This window comes from Chrysemys picta, chromosome 1 (assembly GCF_011386835.1).
Source record: "Chrysemys picta bellii isolate R12L10 chromosome 1, ASM1138683v2, whole genome shotgun sequence".
NCBI lineage: Eukaryota > Metazoa > Chordata > Testudines > Emydidae > Chrysemys > Chrysemys picta.
Genome location: NC_088791.1, coordinates 157,237,244 through 157,258,360, shown reverse-complemented (window position 1 = coordinate 157,258,360; position 21,117 = coordinate 157,237,244). Strand labels below are relative to the sequence as shown.

General features: G+C 40.6%; 2 protein-coding genes across 12 annotated transcripts in view; one reads left to right on the top strand and one right to left on the bottom strand.

Moving 5' to 3' along the window:
* CMSS1 (cms1 ribosomal small subunit homolog) overlaps positions 1 to 21,117 on the top strand; it is a 363,702-nt gene that overhangs the window by 84,397 nt on the left and 258,188 nt on the right. The gene's annotated exons all lie outside the window — the stretch shown is intronic.
* The window catches only part of FILIP1L (filamin A interacting protein 1 like), a 303,273-nt gene that overhangs the window by 78,801 nt on the left and 203,355 nt on the right, over positions 1 to 21,117 (bottom strand). Inside the window, exon 1 of one of the 9 annotated variants that reach the window (XM_065587587.1) lies at positions 15,793 to 15,817. The exons of the other annotated variants lie outside the window; for them this stretch is intronic. The gene's annotated coding sequence lies outside the window, so the exon portion shown is untranslated. Of the gene's footprint in view, positions 1 to 15,792; positions 15,818 to 21,117 lie in introns of those variants that run through there. 9 annotated transcript variants of the gene reach the window in all.

Here is a 21,117-nt window from a genome sequence, read left to right as displayed (position 1 = left end):
CAATGAGGGCATAGCATGTTTCTCAACCAATTCATGTCCTTTTCATGTCAACTAATTGCTGGAGTATGGGGAATTTGCTTACTGAGACAATGGATAACAAAGCACATGGCTACCACATCTGTCACCATCTGCAGCCCACTTCCCTCTTACAAGAGCTCCTCTTCCCACATTTCTAGTCTGCGGGGTTTACATACAAATTTCATTCTCCTCTCGGTTTGTATTTAGCACTAGTCTTCCTTGGAAGACAGAACAGGAGGCACTGCAGAGACACATGATCAGTACAGCTGCCAGCAAGGGAGCAAAAAATGTTTGGAGCCTTGCAGAAACAGAACTTATTTACAGGAGGCAGAAGGTGTAGAAGACAGTGAGCACATACGCTGTGTCAGTAGAATGGTGAGGCTGATACAGATTCTTTGGTGTCAAAGATGGAAAAAAATCTATTAGATCATCTACTCCATCTCTCCCTGTTAAGGAAGGATTGTTCCCTACAATATAACTTCCAGTGATTTTGTTAAGTCTAATTTTAAGTGCCTCAAGTAAAGGAGTTTTCACTGCAAGTGGGGTGAAGATTACACATCCTACAGGCCTGATCCTGAAAATTCTTACTCATGTAGGAAGTCCCATAGACTTGAATGGGACATGGGTTGCAGGATTGTCCTTTGTTTATTTTATGGTGGATAAAAAAGGTGCGAGAGAATTTTTTCCCCAATTTTTTCTCTGAATTTTTTAATCTAAGAACTATTAGGAATGCCATATGTAGTCTTCCCTCTTTTCTTTCTGGACTTCTCCCTTGGCGGATCCAGAGATGTAACTCCTTAGGGGAATTGAAACTTTAACAAAAGAGCTTTTCCTCCCAGTTTGTAAAATGAGAAATAGGTGCTAACAAAGTCAAATCCGACACTCCTCCCTGTTGCCACCACCACGACCTACACAGAAACCTTTTAAATGTTGTGTATAAAATACACTACCCTTCTCAATGAATCAGGTTTTATTTTTTGGTTACACATATCGTTGATATCCACTGCCTTAGTATCTGGTGTCATAGACCGACTAATCATCCAAAGGGGATCTGAATTTCTAAAGCAAAAACATGTAGAAATAAAAAGAACCACCGACAAGCCTTACAGTCCTTCTTCCTTAAGAATGATCCTTCTTTATACATCACAAATAAATAAATTAAAAATTTCAAACAGCACCCCCGCTCCCATTTTTCACCTTGTAGGCTGAATTTAATATAATAGTTTGAAAAGGAAGGAGGCATAAGCATTCATTAATCAATTTAAATTAGAACAATTCTGTTGCCCTCATGGCAGTGATACTTCTCCCTGCGTTCTTATATGAAGGGTTTTTCCAGTGTTTATCATCAAAGTCCAAGAGAATCCATTGCACCTCATTCCTTTCTTGCCCTCTACCTGGTCTATTACCTTATCTGGAAGGGCTTCCTGTTTCTACTGAACCACATGCAGCATTTTCAGATCCCAGGTGTAATCTGGAATTTATTTGTACCCATATTCAGATGGTTTAAAACGAGGTAACTTGTCAGCCAGCACAAAGAATTTCAGTACATATTTACAACTGAAAAACATTGAACTGGACATAGCACAACTAGTTTTGGAAGCCCTGTCTTCTGGACTGGTGCAAATAGGAAATTGCATTATTGCTCTCCCTTTGGATTGTCACGTTACGTGTGACGTGATATAATGGCAAAAAACAGCGACACCAGCTGCTGATTGTAACAGAGGAATTGCCATGTTTGATGATACCTAAGGTCCATCTAATCCAGTATGCTGTCTCCAACACTGGCCTGCATCAGCTGCTTCAGAGGGAGGTGTAACAACCTCACAGAGGGAGGTAATCTGTCCCCCACATTAGGTTTCATTTTGATCACTAATAGATATTGGCCAAAGCCCTGAAGAATGAAAATTTTCCCCAAATTTTTGAATTTTTTTGTTAACTGCTGTAACTCTGGGTATTCTTGTTATCCTATAGATGTCATTTTTGAATGAATCTTACTAAATTCTTGGCGTCAACAATCTCCTGTGACCATGTGTTTCACAGTTGAAATATGCATGAAATTGTGTGAAAAAATATTTTTTGTTTTGAATTTGCCACCTTTTAATTTAATTTAATGTCTTGTGTTATGAGACAGGAAGAACAGAAGCTACTTATCTACCTTCTGTATACATTCATTATTTATATGCTTTTATCTTGTCCCCTCTTATAAAACTATATAAAGTAACAAGATGGTATAGAGAAGGTAGATAAAATGTCTATATAAAGCCTCCTAAACACAGAGATTCCAGTTTAAAGCTGCAATGAAATAACAAACATTTTCTTTGCAAAACTGTTTAGCAAAATGAATTGTGTGTGTGTATATGTGTGTGTGTGTGCATGAATATAAAATATTTTACTATAATATAATTTTAAGTTCATCTCAAAATTAATATTAAATCCTCAAAAATGTAGTGACGAGAGATGACTCATTTTAGCTCATGTCAAAACAATGCACTTTAGTAATTTCCCTGTCCCTTGAGAAGCTATTAAGCACTAACCAAATGCCTCAGAATGTAAGTGATTGAGTGTTTTAAATTATGCACTTTTGTTTGGCTTTTTGCCAGCATCTCCTTGAAAAGGATTAAGGCAATGCAAGACCTGTAATTTACACTGACAATGATAATACACAGTTTACTTTACTAGCATCTTGGCCGAAGGTATTTTTAAACTAAACATTCAAACAAAACTCAGGTTCTTAACAAAAACAATTTTTGTAACTCTATACTTAGCCAAGTGATTAAAAAAATACAGCCACCTTTAGACTGGATATGTTTCAATATTTTCCCTTGTTGATAAATAAAAATATTGACCTTGAATATGGAGAACAGAAAGTAGTAATTTTGGGAAGATATTTTTCTTTTACTCTTAATTTAAATAGTTTTGGCTCTAACACCAATTTCCTAACTGTTTTCAATCTTTTACTGCCAAGTGGAACCTTGTGAGAAATAATTCAACCTCCCTACACAGAGTGTCGGCCAACCCAGCTCCATTTGTTCCTGACAACAGAATAGTGAATGAAAGTTAGTAGGCGTGTATAAACTGTGTAGCTTCCAGTTACTTTTAGGATTTTGCTTTTTCAAATGTGTGACCTTTCCAAAAGGTATATTTATTCCATGTGAAAAGAACTAACATGAGAGCTGTCTGCTATATGGGCACAATGATCTGCTGTGAAGCAATAATACTTTAGAGAGGGAGTGAGAGAGAGTACCTTTCATCCAAAGAGATCACAGCTCTTCATAAAGTATTAAAATCCAAACATTATTTAGGTTGTAATCTTATGGCAGGGACCTTATTATAAATGTTATTAGGTAAGTGCCAATAACATGCACTTGGGGCTGCATAAGTGACACAAAACACAAAGCTTACATTTTAAAAGACAGACACACAGAAAATGAGGTGCATTGGGAGACCTAGAGGATGGCGATAACCTCTATTCCACATCCTCCTGGATACTTTTGCAGCATCCAGTCCTCCCTGTTATTTCTCTCTCAGGGCCCCTTTGCTTTCCCTCTACATCTTATCCCTGGACAACCTAATCCACTTGTACAAATTCAACTAACTTCTCCATGCTGATGATGCACAAGTCTCTCTCCAAACAGGACCACTCCATCCTGTTCCAGATGGAACTATCTCTTTGATGTGTTTACCTGTGTGGCCAGAGTGTGGCCCTTATCACCAACTCAGGCTCAATATGAACAACAACTCAAGCTTTTTATTTTTCCTGCCATGGTTCTCTGTCCTTTCCCCCCTATCTTATTATGGACATCACCACCGTTATCCCCAGCACCCCTGTTCTCAGCCTCAGAGTCATCTTCTGATTTTCCTCCCTTTTATTTTTTCACAGACATCCAGGCTGTTAATGTGTCGGCTTGGTGCTTCCTTTGCAATATATTAATTGGAAAAGGGCTGTGTGGGCATGTGGGACTTGAGAAGGGAGTCAGAGGCATCCAATGGGCACTAGGGCCTTAGGTGTACTTGGAGAACCACAAGTATTATAGGGACAGAGAGAGGTCACTGACAAAGCATGAAATAGAGCCCGGGACTCATGAGACCCAGTGGTGTGCCAGAAATATCCAAGTAAGCATATGTGAGAAAAGTTTTAGGATTAAGCATCCATTTTGTTTCTGGTTAGTTGTGATGTGCATGAATCCCTGCTGCGCTGTTTCCTGTTAGCTTTGAGGTTTTTGTCACATAAATCCTATTAGCAACCTATTACCACAAGACCTAGGTGAGAGAATTCTGGGATTTCCCAAATTGAAAGGCCTATGATAGAAAATTGATTCGGGAGTCATTTCAGTTAACTTACTCCCCCCAATCCCTGTTGTTGTGGTGTCAGAGAAGTGGCCTGATTTACTTAAATCCAGCAGAGATACATGTTTAGAATTATTGTGACAGTAGGCAATAAATGTATTTCATCAATTGCAAAACATGTATAGAACATGTATAGACATGATCACAAGAATAAAAGAATTAAGAGAACTAGAATGATTAATGTATTATTTAACAACTGAAGTATATGAGGAAAGATGGATCAAGAGGAATAAACAATTACAAGAAAGTGATGTGGCTTTCAATGGGCATGAATTTATGTTGCAAAAGCAGTCTTAGGGTCTGTGTACCCTGCAATTGGAGTTGTAATTTCCGGTTTGGGTAGATGTACGCACACTCGCGTTCAGTGAGTGTGCTAAAGATAGCAGTGTAGCCGTGGCACCACTGGCTAGCTGCCTGAGTACAGTCCCGTTTGAGATTATAGGTAAGCACTTCTGTGGCTTGTCTGCCATCCATGTCATTGTAGCTACACTGCTATTTTTTGCATGCTTGCTTAATCAAAGTTAATGTGTTTGTCTACTTGGGCTGGAAATTAAACCTCCAGCTGCAAGGTAGACTGCCCCGTGTGTTCACCAATATCCTGGCTCTGAGCATCCCCACCCACACTGTCTATATTGCTATTAAGCATAGGCGCGATCTGCATGGAAAGGATGTACATAGCAGCCCCTATTGCAGGTTTTGGGAGTTTATACATGTCAATGTATGTCTCTTGCCTGGTTACACACACTGATGATTCTTGTTGAAGAGGGCCTGTGAAGCAATCTCTGCCACTTTCAGATGACTCTGCCACAATTATGATGACTTACCTTTTTTTTTAAACCACCTCTCCTATATTGTGGCTTTACCAGAAATAATCTTTAATAGCCCAATTTTCAAAAGAGTTCAGCTCCCATTTAGGCACCTAAAATGAGGAGCCAGATTTTCCAGTGAGCTTTGCACTCAGCAGCTCCTATTGCTTCTAATAGGACCTGCTGGGTGCTGAGCCCTTTTGAAAGTCTGGCCCCACTTCATTTAGCTCTTGGATGGGAGCTGAGCTTTAAAATACAACCCTGGTTGTAGATGCTGAATGCTTAAAACTCTGGTGTTAAATATTTTTTTAAAGTATAGATTTTTTTTTTAAAGGCACACCTACTCTTAACTCTCTCACTGCACTTTTTATTTATTTATTAAAAAAAAAAAAGTAAAACAGTTCATTATGTTGATGTTGCCACAACTCTCCACATCTCAATCCCTCAGAAACAGGGAGGTTTGTATTTTTGATGCTATCTCTTTTACTCGTACATGGTAAGGCAGGCTCTTGAATGTTAACCTTTGTGAAAATAGCATTACTTAATGCAGAACTGCAGCTCACAACAAGAAGTAGGTTTTCTGACTTTTTGGTTTCATTTGGATGGGCTCATATTACTTATGGGTGGGATATTCAAAAGTGCCTAAGTGATTCAACAGTACAAGCTCCATTGAAAACAGTGTGACTTGTGCCAAGTCACATAGGTGTTTTAAAAAATCCCATCCTACTTTTTTGTGCAGTTAGATACGTTATTTGCCTTCAAATAGTTTGTGTAGTTCTCCTTGGAAACTAATTCCTATATGGAAGGAATTTCCATCCATACTGCCCCTGAATGATTTTCATCAAGTCACTATTGATGGGTTATTTGCTAACTTCAAGACCTGCAAAAACTCTGCCATGGATCTGAGAGTTAAGGTGGGTCTCTCCTTGTTCACCATCATAAAAATAAAAGATTCTGCTCTATTACACTTGTACACCCTCAGTGGGTTTACATAGGTGTAGCTGACTGGAACTGAGTAAACAATTTTGTTGATGCACAAATCCAACCGTGTTTCATTTTTAGCTGTACTAATTCTGCAGTAAGGCTTACAGAAATTAAAAGCACTAAAAACTTATTTTTTGTCACTGAGTCAGCAGATATAAATGAATACACACAGTGATCAGAGTAAGTAGTGTTGAGTTAGGAGGTGCCATTTTTATGTAGTAACCTTTCAGAGTAGAACTGCACTATCTTAGCACTACATATTTAAAATAGGCAAGGTTTTTTCCCCTTTGTTAGAAAAATAACAATTATGATATACATCTTATTCTTTTTTAGAGTAACTATCTTTCTTTGGGTGATGCTGTAATGCAGATAACATAGCTAGTCTAAATACAAGTACTAATTTATAATGCTGATATATGCTGAGGTAGACTGTAGCTCTGTTCTGAAATCTCTACCACAGGATTGCGTGCTTCATTTAAGAAAACCAAGAGCTCCAAGGGCTTGTCTACACTTACCGGGGGATTGATGAGCGGCAATCGATGCATCGGTGGTCGATTTAGCAGGTCTAGTGAGGACCTGCTAATCAATCGCAGATCACTCTCCCCGTCAACTCCTGTACTCCACTGGATCAAGACGAGTAGGAAGAGTCGACGGGAGAGCATCTCCCGTCGACATTGCATAGTGTGGATCTTGCAGTAAATAGATCTAAGCTACGTTGATTTGAGTTACAAACATAAAATTCAGACCAGGTTAATTCTAATGATTTGTTAAGTTTGAGAGCCTGTCTGGAAAACCTGGGATGATTTGTGGTTTCAAACTGAATTCATGCAAAATTTATAGTGTCACATGATTTAGACATAAAAGCTGATGAAACATGACTGTTTAGAGTTTTGTTTTCAGTTTCTTCATACCTGAAATTAAAGAAAAACTTAGAGGAGTGGGAACCCATGCAAATCAGTACTAGAACTATACAAAATATTCTCCTCAACAAATGGGACATTGGGTGTGTGATGTTTGATGCCAACAATGGCAAAGAGTGATGAAGATCCTGTTGTTTCATTCTCTTTTGGCGTAAGGTCTTTCAAATGAGTCACTCTTTCTTGAGCTGCATTCTTGAGGATATAAATTAGCGCAGTGTTTGCCCTTGTATGTGGAGCTGAAATAGGATATTTCAACCATCACTTGTTTCCAGGCCAGGCTGTCACATTAAAAAGAATTCCTGAAGTATGTACAGGTGATTGTCTCCAGTCTCCTTTCATTGGGGGTGAACCCTCAAAACTCTGTCAGAGTTACAGTGTTGTGTGTTAATGTGTATTCATAGATCAGGAGAAAATTTAGTTCTGATATGAAGATGATCTACACAGGCATGATGCTTCACTAAGTGGTGTGATTTGACTAGTCATTAATAACTCAGATTTTATGGCTGTAGCACAGTATTCCAATAGTGAGCCTTTGACAAGCATGTTTACAAGGTCCTTTTGAGTTTTCATTAAGTTTATTTAGTTTGCATTGGCTAAAGTTAGCTTACATCCCGTCTATAAGGATTTCAGAGGTTTATGAAAAACTGAAGAGAGAAAGAAGCTGAAGTAACTTTATTCAGTGAGCATGTTTATCCAAATATGTCATCAAACTTCTCAGATTTCTTAGTAGAAAGCCAGTTAGAGATGAACTGGCTCACTCTCCCATCTGATAGAATGCAAATAAATTCAGAATTCTGCTGACAAGGCTATTGAAGCAAACAAACAAAAAAGGCTTTTCAGGATTTCAGTTGTGGAGAGTTCTTCTCGAATAGTCCCCTAAATTAAATACACCTCTACCCCGATATAACGCGACCCGATATAACATGAATTTGGATATAACGCGGTAAAGCAGCGCTCGGGGGGGGAGGGCAGGGCTGCGCACTCTGGCGGATCAAAGCAAGTTCGATATAACGCGGTTTCACCTATAACGCAGTACGATTTTTTTGTCTCCTGAGGACAGCGTTATATCGGGGTAAAGGTGTGGCGGCTCAATTTTCACATGAGCACCTCATTCTCTATCTGGGCATCTAAATAAATGACTTGGTTTTTCAGAACTACTGAGCACCCACTGACTAGAAAGGGAGTTGCAGGTGCTGTGCAGCCCTGAAAATCAGGCCATTTGACTATAAAACAAATTCACTAGTCACGAGTTTAGATGTCAGATTACTGTGCATTGCTAACAGTTTTCCAGTCTCATGATATCCTATGTATTTGTTGTATGCAAATTGAAATGGAGCAGCGGGGGCATTTGCAAGATAAATTGGAAGAATTTTCCTATTCCTAGTGGATTTTATTCCCCTATCTGGATGCAGGAACATTTGTTTTCCCAACCTTTAAAGAAAGGAGCAGTTAGATTTGGATGTAATGGCATTTCAGTAGGGTCGTATTCATCATTTTCGACAGCTTGAAGAGAGAGGAGAGCTGGTAACTTATCACTTGTCTCTTAAGTTTTGTTGTTGTCTTTAATGCACCTACACTAAGAGCATCGGATGGGTGCACCTTTTCCAAAACCAAATAAATATTTGTGTTGCAGTAGTGCTCAAAGGCCTCCAGCAGGAGCAGTGTCCTGTTGTGGTAGGTTCTGGGAAAACACGGAGGAAGACAGAAATAAAATATTCCTCCCTACCATATCATGCTTTTAGCCGTGCTTCATAAAGGTGACTGAAGAACAAATATTTGTATCTGTTGAATGTGCTAGCTTGCACCAAATTATCAAAAACTTCTTTCTAGAGGTGGCTGCTCTGCAGAACATCCCTCGCAGGGCTTACATCTCTGCAAATGACTCACTTAAAGCAATGTTCTTTAGAATGCCATCCTTAGGTCCTCATTCATAGTTCACTCATCTTTGCATAGGCAAAGACTCATTGACTTCAGTTGGCATTTTGACTGTGTAAATATTTGGTAAGTACTTCAGGATTAGTCTGTAAAAGGGAGCATTCTGGAACTGGTGACGATCTTATCTGTATTCAGTTTGATTAGACATAGATTTGCGCATTTTATTTTATTTTGCTTGGTGACTTACTTTGTTCTGTCTGTTACTACTTGGAACCACTTAAATCCTACTTTCTGTATTTGATAAAATCACTTTTTACTTATTAATTAACTCAGAGTATATATTAATACCTGGGGGAGCAAACAACTGTGCATATCTCTCTATCAGTGTTATAGAGGGCGAACAATTTATGAGTTTACCCTGCATAAGCTTTATAAAGGTAAAATGGATTTATTTGGGTTTAGACCCCATTGGGAGTTGGGCATCTGAGTGCTAAAGACAAGCACACTTCTGTTAGCTGCTTTCAGGTAAACCTGCTTTGGGGCAAGTAATTCAGACCCTGGGTCTTTGTTGGAGCAGACGGGAGTGTCTGGCTCAGCAAGACAGGGTGCTGGAGTCTGAGCTCGCAGGGAAAACAGGAGCAGAGGTAGTCTTGGCACATCTGGTGGCAGCTCCAAGGGGGTTTCTGTGATCCAACCGGTCAGAAATACCGTTATATTTTTCTTGGAAATAAATAATTGTTGTTTTGTTTTTCCATTACCTTTAATTGAAGCTGCCTCTGACGTGTTCCATTAGCTCACATCTGACATTTAAAGACGCTGTGGACAGAAAGCAGCCTGGTACTCTGTTTTCCTGAGTGCCAATGGGAAGGCGGTGTTAGAAATGCCAAACTGAACTGCCCTAGTTCTATTGAAGAATCTTGTTTTTACTCAAAGATCCAGTTCCTTATTGCTGAGCATTTGTAGGAAACTTGTTAACCAAATTGTTACAGAGTGTAGCAAGTGCTGATTCACAGTACTCTCTATGGGGCAAATCGTGAAGTCCTCTCTTAGTCCTTACTAATGTAAAACTCCTGTTTACCTCAATGGGAGTTGGTTAAGAGTGAGGGACTGATCCTGAGAGGTGCCAAGCACCTCCTGCAAGGTGCTGGATAACCTCAACTGTTGGTTTTAGTGGCGTTTGAGCATACTCAGCACCTTACAGGGTAAGGCCTTGTGTAAAGATTTCATGATTCAGCCCAATGTGTTGCTGAATCAAAATGCTGTGGCTGGGTAATTTTATCATGTTAGGTAATGGACCAAACACTGAGAGATGTTGAATAACAGCAACTCCTGTTGACATCAGTATGAGTAACAGGCGTTCCGCAGCTTTCAGGATTTGGCCCAAGATATGTATGTTCAGAGCCATCCCCATGACAGAAACAAAGTATTACTGTTCTGAAGAGCAGTCTCACTAATGGCCTTTTAGAATAACTTAACTCAACTAGACAGTCTCCAAGCTGACACTATCAATACTCTTCTGTGTTGCACAGAATATCCTGGATACAAGAACGCAAGCACAAGCTGTCAAAGGCAATCCTATGATCAAAGCTCATGGTGATATGCCATCTAGCCCATTACTTTTCTGGATTCCATGAGTTTGCCCTTTTGCCAAACACAGAAGGAGAGAAGGGAGGACTGACAATAGAACTGTGTGACTGATATGAGCCTGGAAGTTAGATGTGGTGTGTAATGGTATAATCAAACTATAAAAAAAATGATTTTTTTTGCCTGTAACAAAAAAGGGCATTTTGAGAACCTGTTGTTTGCATTCTCCCAGTTTCTGCTGTTTGCTATTTTTTATTTTCATTCCAACTGGTTGGGTAGCTATTTGGACATTTTCAACATAACTGTATTTCCAGCTATTTTTTTTAAAGTTTCCCTTGAAGGAATAAAAATATGCCTTCCTTGTGGAGAAATATTTTTATTTCTTTTCTATATTTGTCAGCCTATCACACTCAAACTAGCACAGCAATTTTTCTTTTACACTTTAAAGTGAATTTTATTGTTGCTGAAAGGTGCCGGATTGACAGCTGTGAATACTGAAGCCTTCTGTCCACAGAACTGTAACATGAGGATCGGCAGTTCAAGCTTTGACATGCCTCTCTCTCTGCCCGTGTCCCTCAGCATGTGTTCAGGGTAAAAGGAACGGTACAGTCTCCCTGTCTTTACATTCCTGGGCCTTGCTTTTCTTAGGGTACGTCTATACTTACCTCTGGGTTCGGCGGTAAGCAATCGATCTTCTGGGATCGATTTATCGCGTCTTGTCTAGACACGATAAATCGATCCTGGAAGTGCTCGCCGTTGACACCGGTACTCCTGCTCCGCGAGAGGAGTAAGCGGAGTCGACGGGGGAGCCTGCCTGCCGCATGTGGACCCGCGGTAAGTACCTTGTAGTTCGAACTAAGATACTTATTCACGTAGCTGAAGTTGCGTACCTTAGTTCGAACTGGGGGGGTTAGTGTGGACTAGCCCTTAGACTACCAACAAAGGTGTGTCAGTTTTAAACCTTGATTCTGCGAGGTACTGAGTGCCTGAGTTCCCAAGTGAGGTGGACTTTTGGAACTGTACTGAGACAACAAACTCATTGCATGCAGGTTATTGCCTTTTATTCCCTACTGATTTCAGCTGATGACCAAAATGTATAAATTAGCTTAGTAATGACTAAATTGGAGACATTACTGTCCACAAATATTTAAAGAGTACAAAGGCTCTAACTAGGATTAATGGGATGAAATAGAGGAAAAGGAAAATTTAGGATGAATAATAAGAGGAGAAAAACCTTCATAACTTACATGGTGAGGAACACTTGTCCAGGGGAATGAGTGAAAGAGCTTAGGACATTTGAAACAAGATTGGACAAAGCAATAGACAGGGTATTGTGGAGACCAATCCTGCATTGTCAGGGATGAGACTAAGTGATATAATAGGTGTTCCAGTACCAGTTCCTATTCCGTGAGCCATCCATTCCCCTAATATAGTATTTTGAAATGGAACATCCTGACCTTTTTTATCTACCTACCTACCTATTTATTTTTGTAACTCCCAAGAGGCTATTTCTGCATGTACACATAGCCTATATCTTTATGCCTTTACTTTGGAAATATGGGACAGGCTGTGGTTCAAAACGAGGGGGAGTGATAGCTCAGTGGTTTGAGCATTGGCCTGCTAAACCCACGGTTGTGAGTTCAATCCTTAAGGGGGCCATTTAGGGATCTGGAACAAAAATCTGTCTAGGGATTGGTCCTGCTTTGAGCAGGAGATTGGACTAGATGACCTCCTGAGGTCCCTTCCAACCCTGATATTCTATGATTCTAAGTACAATGCACTGCTATTTCTGCTTGGTCTTCACACTTTCAGGTACATTCATGTATTACCTTGTCTGAGTGTGCATCATTCTTTTGGATGTCATCCACAGTATACATTACAGACTCAAGGAACTAAATGTTTGTGGACACATGAAAAGTTGCATTTTCATGTAAGCGAATTTTGGGGTTATTTTAAAAAGACTTGACTGTAATTTTTGTTCTCAGCAGATTTGGAGCTAATAATTCAGTTTACCTTTTCCTGTTTGTGTTTATTATTTCTGTGTTTAAAACTGCTATTTTAAGCACAGGTTACAAGCATTGTGGCATTCATTTTCCTACGGAGCTTCAATCATAATCCATTAGAACATTTGTGTGTGGGGGTATATAATATACGTAAAAATCTCCAGTGATTTTGTAGCCAAGACATAAATAAAGTTCATATTATGTCATGGGAAACTTAATTATGAGTTTAGACTGAATGCCTGGATGACTGATGATTGGCCTGTGCTATCTATTCTCATGGTCATTTTTCTCTTGTCTGCTTGTTAAGTTATAAGACTAATTATAGCACTTTGAAGTAGTTCAATATTTCTGTTACAAGGAAGAGATCTTAACTGCATTAATTTTTTTCCTTCTTAGACAGGCATATAACCTTTCCTTTGACAACATCTTACTCTGGAAAATCATGGCAATGCTTTCTTACCCTCTTCTTCTATCTCAGGAAATGAACTAGAGATTTTCTGTACATCAAACATTTTTTCAAATGCCCATTTGGAAATTTTAGTGCCACATTTTGCCACTTAGCCAGAAATGCATGGCGTCTTTTTTCGGTCACAGACCTTATTGCAGCCATCCATGCCTTAATCACTTTGAAATTAGAATGTGCTATACATAGAGCAACACTCCCAGTTTTATTCCATGACAAAACAGCAGAGTTATTGCAGAGCTAAAGATTGTTTGGTGGTATGTTGTCCCTGTGCAGAGATTTGAGTTGAAGAAAACTCAAAATTCTGAAAACCTGGAAGTGCACAAATAAGGTTGCCCTTGCAAACTTAACTCTGCTCTCTTTCAGCAATGCCTCTATATGCCCCGGTAACACACATACCTTTACTGTGCAAGCACTAGAATTTCTGAAATGTACAAATTCTTCACTTCCTTTCAGACCCCATTCACTCTCACCTACAGGATTCCATCTAACACTATTAAAGGACAAAAAAATCCCAACCCAACCTATCCACACTATCAGTTTCAAACATCCTCTACAATGTATTTTTGGAAGCACCACATTAATCTGCCCTTAGATCAGGAAAGTAGCCACTTGCACACCTTCCCCCTCCCCGATCACCCAGGAACTAGTAAAATACATGTTTTCTCAAACAACCAATCCCAAGGCTTGCCTACCACCCATCCTCAGTACGGTGACCAGATAGCAAATGTGAAAAATCGGGACGCAGGTGGGACATAATAGAAGCCTATATGAGAAAAAGACCCAAAAATCGGGACTGTCCCTATAAAATCGGGAAATCTGGTCACCCTACTCATTGCCCAACACCTCGGCAGCCACATCACCACTTCCTATCTCACCCCTCCTGCTCCCCACCCAGTATAACAAAAATTGTTTTTAGGCCGGGTGCTGACTATTCTGCTGTGTTCATAGTAAACCACTCCAGAAAATAAAAATGTTGTAACAGAGACAACTTGCAGCAAGCCACATGAGTTATTATATCTTTATTGCACAGATATGCAAAGGTTCAGACTTGAAATGTCAGTGGCGGGATGTTCACTAGGGCAGTGGCATCAGCCCGTTCCCTCAAGCCAGCAGGGGCAAATACCAGGGCGGGTAAAGATCTATTTAAGCTGAAGGACAATGTTGGCATGAGAACAAATGGCTATAAACTAGTCATGAACAAATTCAGCCTGAAAATTAGAAGATTTCTAACCAACTGAATGGTGGGGTTCTGGAGCAGCTTCCTGATAGGAGTTGTGGGGGCAAACAGTTTAATTAGTTTTAAAAGAGAGATGAAGAAATTTAGGAGTGCAATTGTATGATGGGGTTGCTTGTGATGCCGGAGTGAGGGGGCAGGCATCAACGCCATGGGGCTCACTTTCCATTTGTCTTATGTTCCTAAAAGCTAGTGCTTCAAGGTTTCAGCCAGCCACCTGCAGAGGTCAGGAAGGGATTCCCCCCTCAGCCTCTCCCTCAGAAAAAGTATCCTGTGTGTTTTTTATTTATTTTTTAAACTCCCTCCTCTGAAGCATCAGGGATGTCTATGGCTGGAGATGGGACATTCGGTGGGATGGACCCAGGCTCTGAGGTGGCACCAAGCATTCTCTCTTTCAGGTGCTTGGTTGGCTGGTTCTTGCCCACATGCTCTGGGTCTAACTGATGGCCATATTTGGGGTCGGGAAGGAATTTTCCTCCAAGTCAGATTGGCAATGATACTGGGAGGGGTTTTTTTGCCTTCCTTGAAGATGTGGGTCACTTGCCAGGATCATCTGGGTGTACGTCACTTAGCCATTTCCCTGCCTTTGCAGGAACCTCGGGCACTGGTGCACTTTAGTCCCTCCTATGCCTGTGGAACATAATAGTCAAACTTCATGTGGTCTGTAATACTTTGGTCTAATTTTGGTTGTTGGCGGTGGGAGGGAGGGTGGTGGTGGCGGCGGCGTTGGCTTGTGATGGGGTCAGACTAGATGATCTAGTGGTCCATTTTGGCCTCAAACTTCGTCACTCTACACAGGCAACCTTAAAGTGGCTTCATAGAAACCCTCTTGTGTTTTGTTTTGTTTTTCTTTATTGGTGCAGGTGTGCTGTAATCCTTCCAGCCTGCACATCTGTGTGAGCGAAGAAGTGACCATTTTCTTTTAAGCTATTCACAATTTGGGTCCCCCAAAGACTTAATGGCATGCACTACCTTACCTGACTGAGTGAGACCAATTTGGCCCTCATTACAGTGATAGTTTGAGCTCTAGCTCTGAGCAAAACAAAAAAACAAAACCCTGCCTAGAAACTTTTTGAAAAATGGCTGTTCAGGGGTGAGGGTGATGTTTATATCTCCACAACCAATAGCTCAAATAGGCCCATATTTGGTTCACTAACCCTACCCTGCATCCTCCTGAGGCACACACCAAATTTAAAAGGAAACCAGTTAAGCGTGTCAATTTTAGAGGACTCTGGGTATGTCTACACTATGAAATTAGGTTGATTTTATAGAAGCTGATTTTTAGAAATCGATTTTAAACAGTCGATTGCGTATGTCCACACTAAGCGCATTAAGTCGGCAGAGTGCGTCCTCACTACCGTGGCTAGCATCGACTTACGGAGCAGTGCACTGTGGGTAGCTATCCCACAGTTCCCGCAGTCTCCGCCGCCCATTGGAATTCTGGGTTAAGCTCCCAATGCCTGATGGGGCAAAAACATTGTCGCGGGTAGTTTTGGGTACTTGTCATCAGTTGCCCCTCCCTCCGTGAAAGCAACGGCAGACAATCATTTCGCACCTTTTTTCCTGGGTTACCCATGCAGATGCCATACCACGGCAAGCATGGAGCCCGCTCAGCTCACCGTCACCGCTGCTGTTGTGGACAAGTCTACTGTGGGGGCTGCTGTGATCCAAGTAGCCAATGCAATCATTGACGTTCGGTTACCAAGGGTAGTGACTCTGGGAAATGTGCGGGTCTTTTTAGATTTTAGGTGCATCATATTCCTGTCCTTTGTCGCTGGTGAAGAAGTCTTGCAGCCGTACATTCCAGTCCGGTTGACGCTGTAACACCCCATAGCACTTCTGTGGTTGACACATGTAACGGCTCCAGGGCTCTTGCTCTTTTGCCTTGGCCGAGGTATCTTGCCCTACCCAGACCTCCAAGCATTCAACACAGAAGCACCTGCAGCAGCTGGCATTGCTACACAGCAGCAGACCTCAGTGCAACCAACATTCCCATTGTTATTGCTGCTTGCTGTGTGGTCCATTAAAAAAAAAAAAAGCTGTTGAGAGTAAGGGGGAGATGTTTATGGCGGGGTGGGAGGTTGAGGCAAATCGCCTGGCATCCGATTTTGAGCAGCCAGACACCAGGGCGATTAGAAGAGCACAGCAAGGTGTGCTGCGCATCAGAGAGGCTTTGAAAACCAGTTTCATGACTGGCCACGTTTCGGTGTGACAGTTGTGTGTATTTCTCCTTGATGCAAACCCGCCCCCTTTGTTGATTTTAATTCCCTGTAAGCCAACCACCCTCCCCCCCTTCGAAATAAAGTAACTATTGTTTTGAAACTATGCATTCTTTCTTTATTAATTAAAAAAAAAATGAGATAACGGACAAGTTAGCCTGGGTGGGGTTGGGGAGGAGGGAAGGATAAGGCCACATTGCTTATTGTAGCCACACTAAAAATCAAACTGTTTGAATGACAGCCTTCTGTTGCTTGGGCCATCCTCTGAAGTGGAGTGGCTGGGTGCCTGGAGCCTCCCCCCCCACGTTCTTGGGCATCTGGGTGAGGAGGCTATGGAACATGGGGAGGAGGGCAGGTGGTTATACAGTGGATGCAGCGGGGGTTTGTGTTCTTGTTGGCTTTCCTGCAGCTCCAACAGACGCTTCATCATGTCCGTTTGCACCCCCAACAGACACTTCTTCATGTCTGTTTGCACCCCCATTAGCCTCCGCATCGTGTCCTGCCTCCGCTCTTCTGCTCACTTAATTCATTCCTGGCCTCTGCCACTGAATGCCTCCATGCATTAAGCTGTGCCCTATCAGTGCGGGAGGACTGAATGAGCTTGGAAAACATGTAATCGCGAATGCGTTTTTTTGTCTTCTAATTTGCGAAAACCTCAGGGACGGAGATGATAGGGAGAGCATAGAAACATTCTATGCTCTACGATTTTGGGGGGACTGCCTGGTCACCTGTGCTGCTGAGTGTTGCTGAGTTTGCCACACTGAACAAACAGGAAATGAAATTCAAAAGTTCCCGGGGCTTTTCCTGTGTACCTGGCTAGTGCATCGGACTTCAAAGTGCTGTCCAGAGTGGTCACAATGGAGCATTCTGGGATAGCTCCCAGAGGCCAATACCATTGATTTGCATCCGCACTACCCCAAATTCGACCCAGCAAAGTCGATTTTAGCGCTACTCCCCTCGTCCAGGAGGAGTACAGAAGTCGATTTTAAGAGCCCTTTAGGTTGACGGAACAGGGTTGGTTGTGTGGATGCAGTCATTTTTAAATCGACCTAAAGCGGCTAAATTCGACCTAACCCTGTAGTGTAGACCAGGCCTCAGAAATGTTGACTTTTAAGAGGAAGTATTGACGCAACCTTAACTATAGTGACAGCATTGCACCTCTATAATTTACCAGCTTAAAGTGATGCAGAATGTGAATACCTGATTGGTGAAGGTAGCATCTTGCGAGAAATGCATTATACCAGTGCCCAGTGATCTGCGCTGGTTGCTGTTTAAGTTCCAGGTAGAGTGTGTGGAGTTGGTGGTGTTTTATGAAGCCCTAAATATTTTGGTACCTGCCAACTAGAAAGACCATCTTTCTCCTTGGGCAGTTACCCATGGTTGCAATCATTGGTTGGAGCTATCAGCAAGGCAGTCTTTGTGAGGGCCACATGACTTACAAATTCACTCCCCTTCCTTGGTCTGAAACAGTCTAAATCCATTGACCTTTAGGGCATGCTACAAAGCTTGTCTGTTTTCCCAGCCATGTGGGGAGGATAGCAGAATAGAGGGCATGACATTTGGTCTGAGGTGAAATGAGGTTTTGGTTTGTTTATTTTGTTAAGGTTTTAAGCGGATGGAGGTCTTTCCTTGTATTGTGCAATGTTGTCTATGGTTTTAATTGATTTCAGGATGTCTAGCGCTGTAGACAAGCATCTTTTTAATTATTCAAAAATCTAAATAAATAAATAAATATCAGCCTAATTCCTGTCTCTAACTTCACTGGCTTCAGTGAGGTACATCAGAAATGAACTTGGCTTACAGTCCTTGGATCTGTCTCCAAATTTGTAATAGGTAGAACATTTTAAAATAACACTGAATTAATGAATGCTTTTCTGTTGCTTTAACACTGATTGTGAAGGCAGTTAATTGTGTGTGTTTGTGGTTTGTGTTTTGAAGAAATTGGTTTAATTATTTTAATCTAACATACAGAAAAATGAGTTCTTAATACATGTCAAAAAGCTCTTCTACCTCTGACTTTTTACTTTCTTTGATTTTACTTTCACTTAAAAAAAGATAAAGTATTTATATCATTATTTTAACCCTGCATTATGCTCAAGGAACTTTGTGAAAACCTTTGAATCATGTGGATTTTGACAAGACTTTAGCTTCACAACATCTGTTGAAAGTTATGCTCTGTAATGGTACACAGTTTTTCATATACTAGCATGAGGTAATTAATCTGTGTGCATCACTTCCTGGAACTTGTCTTTATGCCTCAGTGGTATTAGTAGTAGGCCTATCCCATAGGGGTGTTGTATAGAATTACAATTCTAAAGTTGTGTTTGTGGTGGGTCTCACTCATCCACCTACAAACACTAGATACCCATGAAAAAGGTCAAATGAATAGAGATCTGGCATCCATTTCACAACTTGCAAGACATAGTCTCAGGCATATGTAATATATAACCCATTGCCAGAAATCCGAAAGGAAATGATTGCATTTGAGTACAATGCAATCTACAACAATAGTTTAGTGTGCATGAAATTAAAAACTGCTGGTTACACATGTAGAATAAATAAGTCAAAAGTGTTTACTTTTGCTGTAACATTTTATATAGACAGTGTCATGCTTCTTAGAATACCTAAGAAGATGAATTTGTTTAAAATGAAAATATGAATTGTGGCAACTGTTGTAGGATAGTGGATTCTCCAGTGTAAGAGATACCGTATGGTATTTTTATACCATATAAAGTGTCTCTTGAATATGTCAAAATTAAAGACAATAAACCTGATCTTACATTTACAGTGTATAGTACCTTTTTGTCTAAATGGATTCCGAATGGCTTTGCAAGCTGTACTGAATAACTGTGTCAATATAGTCTGATAGTCAATCACTTCACCTGTCACTTAAATACAGACACTAACTATTAGTGCACAACTATATAAAACATTTCTATAACTTTGCTGGAATTAAATATTGTATAGGTATCTGTTGCATACCATAATCTGATTTAATTTTATATTGGATTTTTTTAATTGATGTTTTTTATTGGGGTGCCACAAAAACGACAGTAACTTATTTTTGTTCTTTTTTCTATTTAATTCAAGTGAAAAATAGCTGAGGAAAGACTAGACTGCACAGAGAAAAAGTTTCACATCTTTCAGTAGATGGGTATGGATGTCGTCTGACCAGGCAGTGACAGGTTAAATGTGGTGGTCATAAATGTAGGAGAAAGGACCTATTCTTCTGTTCCTTCCATGTCTAACAATAGGAACTGTGAGGTATTCTTCTTCCCCTTGATGCATGAAGGCATACCAATCAAATAGCTGTATGCCAGGGGCTTGGACTTGACCCTTCTCTAGGATTCTCCAGAGTTCCAAGCCTGTGTAGGCCGAGAGTCTGCTCTTGTAATAGAGCTTTGGGGATCTGAGAAACTTTCTTGCAGCCTCTCCCCACCCCCACCTCCCCCCGGAAGTTCATGCTAAAAGCCATTACACTTGATACTCAACAGATCTTTCTCAAATAAGTGTAGTAGTAATTGTGATCGTGGAGCTGAAAATGTCCTAATTGTATATGTCATATGTGAGTGTGCTCTTCTTCACTGGCTAGTACATATAACCTTGTGGGGTTTTAATCAATGCTAGAATGAAAACCTAACATTTCTTATAACTGGCTTTTTTAAAACTCTTCAGGCTTTTTAATCAAACTGCCTGATCTTTTTGTAAAACTGCACCCACTTGATTAATCATATTGCGTGTAGTAGCAAATGGTTATGCCGTGAGTGATGTGGCAACAGACCAGCCAGCGTGTGCACAAATCTGGATAGGGGACAGAACTCTGAGTCTAAAGAACTAGTTTTATTACTAATTCTGCGACTGACTTGCAGTGTGACCTTGGGCAAGTCACTCTCAGCCATTCGTGCCTCAGCTAGGGTGACCAGATGTCCTGATATTCGTAGGGAGAGTCCTGAAATTCAGGGCTTTCTCTTATATAGGCACTTATTACCATCCACCCCATCCCGATTTTTCACACTTGCTATCTGGTCACCCTAGCCTCATCTTCCTTTCACTATCTGTAAAACGGGGAATAACTGTGCTTACTTGCCTTCTAAATTACTTTGAGCTCTGCAGACAAAAAAGTACCATGTAAGTACAATGTATATTTAAAAAAAATTGTTTACACTCCTTTATGCAACTGAAGTATATAATATCCATAACATAAATACCGCTACTGTGGATTTGATGTTCCATCTTACGGCATGTATGTTGTTTTACAACATGAACAAACTGAACCAGAAAACAGAACTTGTTTCACACTATAATGTGTGTGATGATACTTTGTAAAATAATCGCCTTTATCATTATTTAATATAATTATAAATATGCTGAGTGTAGTTAAATGTATTTAGGCAACTGGATATTTCTTCTTGGACTTCTACAGCTTATATTATCTGCTACTTAATCTACATGTTAGAAAGCTTTGTGCTTTGCTGATTTTATTGCAACTCTCCTCTTCTACTACATTTCCTGACACAAGTGGTGTGTTTCCACCTACAAGGAAGCAAAGGAGGTATAAGGACTGTCAGTCAGAGTGGATGTCTATCGCATTCCTTGCTGTTTTTCCCCTCTCTCTTTCAGTATGGAAGCATGGAATGCACATCTGTGCCTTCATGCTCTTT